This window comes from Cygnus olor, chromosome 11 (assembly GCF_009769625.2).
Source record: "Cygnus olor isolate bCygOlo1 chromosome 11, bCygOlo1.pri.v2, whole genome shotgun sequence".
Lineage (NCBI taxonomy): Eukaryota > Metazoa > Chordata > Aves > Anseriformes > Anatidae > Cygnus > Cygnus olor.
This window is the reverse complement of record NC_049179.1, coordinates 12,527,158-12,535,362: the sequence shown is the minus strand read 5'-3', so window position 1 is coordinate 12,535,362 and position 8,205 is coordinate 12,527,158. Positions and strand designations below refer to the sequence as shown.

General features: G+C 42.1%; 1 long non-coding RNA gene across 1 annotated transcript; it reads right to left on the bottom strand.

Annotated features, from left to right (window-relative positions):
• Positions 1 to 2,379: 2,379 nt before the first annotated feature.
• On the bottom strand, positions 2,380 to 7,285 carry LOC121076229. Its single transcript, XR_005823405.1, has 3 exons — positions 7,096 to 7,285; positions 6,353 to 6,553; positions 2,380 to 2,444 (listed from the first exon to the last, which is right to left on the bottom strand). It is a non-coding gene; the product is annotated as an uncharacterized LOC121076229 (long non-coding RNA).
• Positions 7,286 to 8,205: the final 920 nt, after the last annotated feature.

Here is an 8,205-nt window from a genome sequence, read left to right as displayed (position 1 = left end):
ACAACTGAATTTTTGCTCAAAAAAATTTTTTATAATAATACACAAATGGTAAGAGTGAAATAAAACATGTTAATAGCACCTCACTAAAGACTAAAAAAGTTAATAGGAAAATTCCCATGTAGCTGCAAAAGAGACCAATGCTGCTGATGCCTACCAGATCCCTCTACCAAAGGGGCTGATAACATTGAGGCTGGTCCCTATGTGAAATCAGCCAATAACTGCACCTATTTATTAGAAGCACACGTGGGCAGAGCTCTGCAAGCAGACACAAGCTTGTTCTGCCAGCATGCCAAACCAAAAGTAATCCAAAAAATAATAAAGCAAGTAGTTTGGCAGGATGCTGAGCCCAAGCCAGTGTGCACTGCTGCTTATGCCACATCTGAGGTCAGGGCTGGCCCCCGCACCAACACTGCTTCACCACTGCTGCCCTGGGAGAGCAAAGGCACAGATACCTCATGCACGCCCGCTGTGCAAGACGCTACAGAAGCATTCTTCTGAATGTCCACAATATAATTAGACTAACAATTAGGCCCACAAAGTTTAAAACACATCATCATCCCTAGGACTACTTCCTCTAGAAGTAAAGCGTGTTATTAGTGGGATAGGAGGGGAAACGGTCTGCATTGTCTGAGCAATACCTGGTGCACTAAGGGAAAATCTGCCTACTGGCCTGCTGCTTTAGTATTTTCCTGGCTCAACCGACATATGGTTCATTATTATTGTGCATTACGATAGCCCCTAAGGAACCAAGCTGTATCAGGGCCAGAGCCTGCTAAGCACTTGTACAAACACAGGAAAGGAGCCCCTCCTCTGAAGAGCTCGCTGTCTAAACAGAGGAGACAGACAAAGGGCTACGATGCTGGGTGAGGGTTTGCAAACATCTTACATTCAGGGTTTTTTCCTCCAGTTGGGTTTTTTCTTGTCTGAGGAGGATTTTATTTTTCGAGACACAAAGGAAAGCAGAAAGGAGAATGAAGGGAGGTACATAAAGAGAGCTGAGGAGATGAATGGGCAGTGTGAAAACCAGGAACAGGGGCACTAATGAGAAGCATATTAATAAATTCATGCAATTTTTACATTTAAAATAGGAAGGGGAGTATCTTTTCACCACACACGTAGCAGATAAAGAATAATGGGCTCATATGTGCAGGAAACAGATATTACAGGAAAAAAAAGTTTTACAAAGGTAAGAATACAGAAGCCCTGGGACTAGCAAAACCCAGGGAAAGACTTCTGAGAAAACTGGAAGCACCCCAATACTGGAGGTATTCAAAAACACATCAAACAAACATTGATCAGGAATGACCTAGACAGAAGTGACTCTGCCCAGAGCAGTGGACTGAGCTAGCTAACCTTGCAATCTCTCTCCCATTTCTGTTGCTCCAGAAGCATCACCTCTATCACAGAGTTTGGGGCTAGGATAACTGCTCTGCTCTAGTGGATGCAGGTATCAAATGAGCATCTTTAAACTCACTCAGAAATACAACCAGTTGTGAAATAATTTCTTTCTCCATGTTCTCAATTGGTTTTGCATTTATGCTTTCCCAGACACCTAGTTATCTTAAGATGTATGCCACAAAATACGCTGAAAATTGGGAAAGCAAACCCAGTCTTTTCAACTTCCTATTAAAAGCTAAGCGTTTGCTAAAGTCTGTTGTGTCTTCTGGGAAATGCTAAGGATCCCATGAGCCCACCTTGCAGCCCACAGGCATGAAGAGATGGCTCTTCAAGGGCTAGGCAAGAAGAAAGAACAGTATATGAGAGCAGTGCCAGATGAGGGGAAAGCCTTCGTTAACACCCTGAAACATAGTCATGACACTTCGGGTAGGACTGACATCCTATGCAATCCCCATGATTTGTGAAGGATCCCTTTCTACCTCTTCACTGGGGATGAAGTGAGCACTTAGGATAACCAGAGTTTATGATGGGTGTGGATGGGGGGAGTGATGGGCCTCCAACTCTTTTTGTCTTTTGAAGCACCAGTGATACCTAACAGCTAGTCCACCTGGTAGCTCCTGCTTTCTGCTTCTCCTGTAGAAGATGAACTTTTCTCAAGGAAGAGAACAGTGATGCTTTCTTCATTCATATTCTAGATTGTACGGGGGAAAAAAAAAAAAGTCCTGCTAATTCCCTCTGCCTTTCCGGTGCTCCACTGTGAAGGGTATGGACCAGGTGACTCAGACAAAAACACAAAGCAATATCCACTTATCCACCACTCCCCACAATCACAAACAAGTGCATATTTAAGTAAGGCCCTATAGGGCACAGATGATGCACTATTTACTTTTCGGGCTTGCAAAGGATAATGTCATGTTTCTGCATTGCTACAGACTTCCTAGCAGGACAGTCACACCCATAAGATCTGCTCATTTGGTTTACCCTTATTTTCTTGTTACAATCTGTTTTGATCGTAGAAGATGTTTCTTCTCCCCTCATTTGAAAAACTGTTGTGAAAGAGACCATTATCCTGAGTGAGGAAAAGGCTCAGATGAAGCATGTTTTATTCTTTAATAGGAATCTTCCCACAGTCAACACCAGCCTTCCGCAGAAATAAAGAGAAGTTAAGAGCCTTCTGTATCTGCTTTCAGCATCACAGATGCTATTGTTAACAGAACACCACTTGGAAGGGGTGAAGTGCTCCAGAAGTGCTTATCTTTATGACCTGCCTCTAAGAGAGCTGAGCTCATTATCATTATCTTAAAATATTTCATATTAAAACATAATAATCATCTTTCATCGTTTAGATCCCTGGAAGTTTGGTCTCCATCAGAGTAGTGGATTTCTTGTCAGCTTGTTCCAAACACCTAGAAAGAGGCAGCCTATGTTTTACTGAATTGAGATGAATTTTAGAGTTGCAGAGATCTAATGGTTCAATTGCTCCTGCAGCCTGGAGGAAATATTCACAGAGTTCCTCTCTACCAAACCAAGCTTTCCCCTCTCAGTTACCTCCCCATCCCCACTGGAATAATTAGGTTCAACATTTAAAGAGAAATGAAGGGAGGAGGAAAAGCAGAAAAAAGAAAAACAGACTCCAAAGCATATAACCTGGAACCCTTATTCTGAACATTTTTCCTCCACTGGCTCATCTGCCTGCAGGGAATTCAGTTACATTGCTAGACTAAAAAACCCTGAAGCTGTCCTTGAAATGAATGGCTCCATTCATTTAAGTGGGAGTGTGTTCTGGTTTTATTACCTGACCCCATATTTCTACCACAGAATCACAGGGCAAGTAAGTAAAATAACCTGTTCTCAGCTGTGGCTGTCTGGTTATATCCTCCTATTACTTTAATTTGTTATTTTTCTAGGATTAATTCAGTGCATTAGGAAAGGATAATATCCCCCACCTCCCTGTGAAAACAGTTTTCAAATATGTTCTGAATGATTTAATGCCACTCTGCCCATCGAATTTCTGTCTCAGCAATTAAAAAGAAAACCAAGAGACTTAATTAATAAACTGAGAGGGGGGAGAAAAAGTCTTTCGAAATAACTATTACCAAAACTCGGTATGAGTAACAGCAGTCTTTCCACCATCTTCAATGGACTTGATATAAGATACAAATTGCAGTCATTTGTTTCAAACAAAATAGAGCTGTTAAATTAAAACCCAAGAGAACCCCAACAGCACTTGTGCAAATGAGGGTTGGTTTGCCTAACCTGTTCTTCATCCTTATACCAGGTTTTTGCGGGGTTGCCTCTGGGTCTGCCCCCTCTCAAAACTAAGCTGCAAGAAATGACTTCCCGGACACATCAGCATACGACTACGCTCTCGCTTAAGTCCAGCTGCTCAAGGAGAAATCTCGGCGTGGGCACCCACCTGCCTGGAGCAGGGTGGGGATGTGCACCCATGGGTGCTCCCTCTCAAGACCCCCAGGGTGGTAGCCCTGGGCTCGCTGCCAGCCCCTCCACACACACAGCATCAGTCCTGTACTTGTGACCCAATAAGCAAATAGATCTGCATCATTACCAAGCTCTGTAGCAGTAACTATACCATGTAGACTAAATCATTGTCTAGCTTTTGTGTGTGTGTGTGGATCCAGGCAATTATTTTTAAACCCTGCTATGAGGAATAATAGCCGACTTCCCGGGGCCAGCTGTAAACGTCCCATAATGCCTGGGGAAAGTCCAAACTGAAATGCTCTGTAGTTTAATGACATGTTACATAGAGAGAAAAAATGTATTTGGAAGGAAATACCATTAAAAGGGGTAAGAAATAAAATGCTGTACTGTAAAATGCTTATAAGAGGAAAAAAATACCTGACTATTCAATTTTCAAAAGACTTCAGACCTTGTCTGCCTGGTCTATGATGACTAAACCAAAGAAAAATACCCTGGTTCTGGACAGAGCTGAAGATGACCTTACAGGACCTTCTTTGTTCTGGGAGACAAACTAAGGAAGGTAAAACAGGTGCTATTGTTAAGAAAGGGATATTCAGCTGTAGGATGATTATGATTCTTCAAGCTGTAGAAATGTAGTTAGAAAAATCTGCAGCAGCTTTAACTTCTATTAATAGTACAGAAGCATGTTCTGGCATTAAAATAATGAGGAATGCTAATTCCAGATCCCTTTTGATCCCATGTCTCTCCTTTTTTTTTTTTTCCTCAAATGACAGATCTATTCTTTTTTACTTTAATGTTTCTGATTATTCTGTAGGTAGTTATTCACAAATTGTTTCCAGTAAAACCTGTCTAATAACCCATTTTCATTTAGCATCCCCAAGCAACACAAAAATTCTAATTACTTACATCAATGGTCACCTCTCAAAGATGACAGATTTTCCAAAAACATTCCCGTTACAAATGTGCTGGTTGGATTCCTGGGCTTGTAAGTCGCAGCTTGCCTGTTCCATACATACGGTTTCTACAGAGCCCATTTGGTGGCTATAAGCCATGTAAAACTTTGGCATTTCCAAAGCAGCCTGATTAGATACCCATTTCCTGACTATCCTTCAAGGAGAATTCTGCAGCTGGGGGATTCTGTTTCTTTTAAAATCCTAGCTGTATAATTGTTATTTTTCAAAAAGCAGATAATAGATATTTTGCCTGCAAGCAGAAAGGTCACGTAAATAGATACTGCAGCACTAAAAGCCCTTTCAAACAATTAAAAAAAAGTCTTGATTGGGAATTCATATATCAAGACACTTACAAAACAAAAGAGTGCTGTGATGTATAGCCAGTAGCTCTTGTAGAACGTGAGCTTAAGACCCCCACTGCAGCCAGCACCCAATAAATGAACAGAAGAAAGAAGCCTCAGCAAGCTCCCAGTGCAGGTTAGGAAAGGTGTAACAGATACAACTACCTTCTAAGTCCTTCTGAGCTGCCCTGTTTACTACAGTCTTTACAGCATAGTGAAATAACAGTGTGGCCATGCATGGAACGTCTCGGTATTGCCACAAAACGGGGAAGACTAAATAAATTAAAAATAAATAAATAAATACCAAATGAAGAATAGGTAGCAAAAAGGAAAATCTGTCAGTAAATCTGTTTTCATCCCTATGGACAGGTAGTCTCAGTGATCTGGCTGCTGGCTAGCAGGTGAGCGTGATTGAATTAAGTAAATATGAATTGTTAATGGGAATTTCTTTCCAGTGCTGCCTTTCCGAAGAGAAAAATAGAAGATGACAGCCAAACACCTGCCACCCAGTGCAAGGAAGGAGCCACTCCCCCCACGTGTGGCTGTTCCCTTCTCATCCCAGCATTATCAAAGCAGCAAGCAAAGCACAGGCTGGCTGGTGTGCAGCTCCTCTCCTCAGGCAGTTATCAGTGTCAATCTTGATCTGTCTGACTGTGACCGCAAATAATGAATGCTAATGGAAGAGCATGTGTTCCTGTGTCAAGTATGGCATGTCTCATTTTGTGACTTATGCTAGGAATATTATTGATACAGCACACTGGTGTAAGCATCAGCTCACAGCGGACAGGTAAATAATGACAAGAAATTCCTCTACTTCAAGAAGCCTGCAACACAAAGGTAGTCTGGGTGCGACAGCAAGAAGAGAATGACAGTGCTTGATAGCCACAGCATTTCAGAGGGCAACTGGAAGTTTTTCTGGAAGCAGCAAGGTAGGAAGTTTGATATGGCATTGTACAAAGCATTCTCAAACACTCATCCCATGTAAGCAAAAGAGCGGGAAGATACAAGAGAGCCAATAAGTCCAAAAAAGCAGCATGAATAGAAGAAAGAGTGCTGAAGAGAAAACAAGGCAAGAGGAAACATTGCTGTCCAGATGCAGACAAGGAAATTTGAGGACAAAGATAATAGAGAACAGGCTACACTAATTATCCCCTAATCATCACCCGTGCACCACCATCCCTTGGTCAGGCACAGGCAATTTTATGTTTATTAAAAACATACAGGGAATAAGTAGCTGTGGTGGAGACATGCAGCTCTAGAGGCATCTCCTAGCAGCTGCTGTCTTGGAGGGCTGAGTGTCTTTTTTTTGGCATGGCAATGGCCTGCTTATTTCCACGTGGAAGAAAGGTCTGCTCCTGTCTATGTGGACAAGAGCCTGAATGAATGACTTTCCAAGGCATCACAGCTTTACTGGAAGTGAATCTGGGAGGAAATCTAACAAAAGACATTTATTAGAGGGAATTTTAAAAGTTTAACAGGGAAAATAATGTAGTAACATTGAGAATCATCAAAAGGGGTAGTTCACTGGTCCCTATCAGTCAAACCCTTGATCTTCATCCTGCCTTGCCAGCCTAAGAGCTGTCAGAGACCAAGGCTCAGCAAGGACTAGTGCCAGACCCAGCCCAACAGCCCCCAATAAAAAGTAATTTAGCACGCCGTGAAGCAGAAAATTATGTACCACACATGTACAGTACCACACAGTCAGGTGCCGCCTTTGCAAGTCAATCTGACAGTCAGTGCAAGGACACACAGACACTATCTCTGAGCACCAGGCTAGCACCATGCAGGGATTTACTGAGAACACAGTCAGCCTCCCTGGACATATTTCAAATGGCAAACTATATGCAGTGTAAGACTGAAGCCTCTAAATGAAGATTAGTCATTGTCATTCTTTGTTAGCAGGTAGTGTAAGTAAAAGTGCATTTCCAGTTTAGTGAAGCAAGCGTGTATTGCTTTTAACTTACCCTCTGAAGTACTGTCATCACCTGTCAAAATCTCTTCGCTAAGTCGTGATACCTCCCATTAGAAGCATTGCAGATGGGGACACACTGCCTCATGGCAAAGGGTTGACATTTCTTGGTGAGGACTCACAGCCCTCTACTGCTACAATAGCAATATCCTGCCAGAAAAATCAGTACAGTGCCTCTTTGAGGAGAAAAAGTCCTGGAGATAAGAATAAAGAGCAACTAAAAAGCGTGCCCTCAAAGGTATACTACAGCCTAGATAAAGGAATAAAGACCACACCAAATCATTTTTAAACCCAGCTGAACCATACAGCCCTGAGAGAAAGGTGAGGGGGGTGGAACTAAAGAAACAAACCTACAACTCTATACGCCATAAAGCACTAGGCAGAATGGGGTGAAGCACCTAATTTCTTTACATGTTCGTTAATAGCTCGCCATCTGGAGCACATCAAGCCATGGGGCTTCCAGTGATCACCTTCACCTGCCACACAGTGTGTTGATTTTCAGCTGCATAGAAAAGCAATTAGACTCAAGCATGAGCACTCTGTGATATTGAACAAATACTGAAAAATAACATTAAGACGTTCTTTATTCAGTATCACCAGAGCAAACTTGCCTGCTAGCTTGCAATTAATTTTTAACTAGGTAACACATAGTTTGAGTCTGTTGAAGCAGATACTACCTCCTTAGAAGCTGTTTGACTGTCTGCTGGCCAAAGAAGCCAGAATTCAGCATGTGGCTAATTCCCTTTTCCTTGTGTACAGCTCAGGTGACAAAAGGAAAAATACCTGCCGCTATAATGTTATGTAGATTCACACGTAAGTAGTAATAACCTAAACTTCGAGTGTATCTACACACTGCAACTCCCATAGATGTTATCAAAGCTGGTTTTAAACCAGCTCTGTAGCTGATGGTAACGACTTTGTACAAGTTAATCACCAGTCTTTACCCAGTTTCTTCAGTGGGTTTTACAGCTGCAGTACACTCCTGGTCAAAATATCTCTGTAAAAACTCATGAATATGTGTCTGAGGCAATCACTGAACCACAGACATACCCCTTGTTACATAGAAGTAACAGGTCAGGAGCTGGTCTCCCCACCTTCAGCTTCA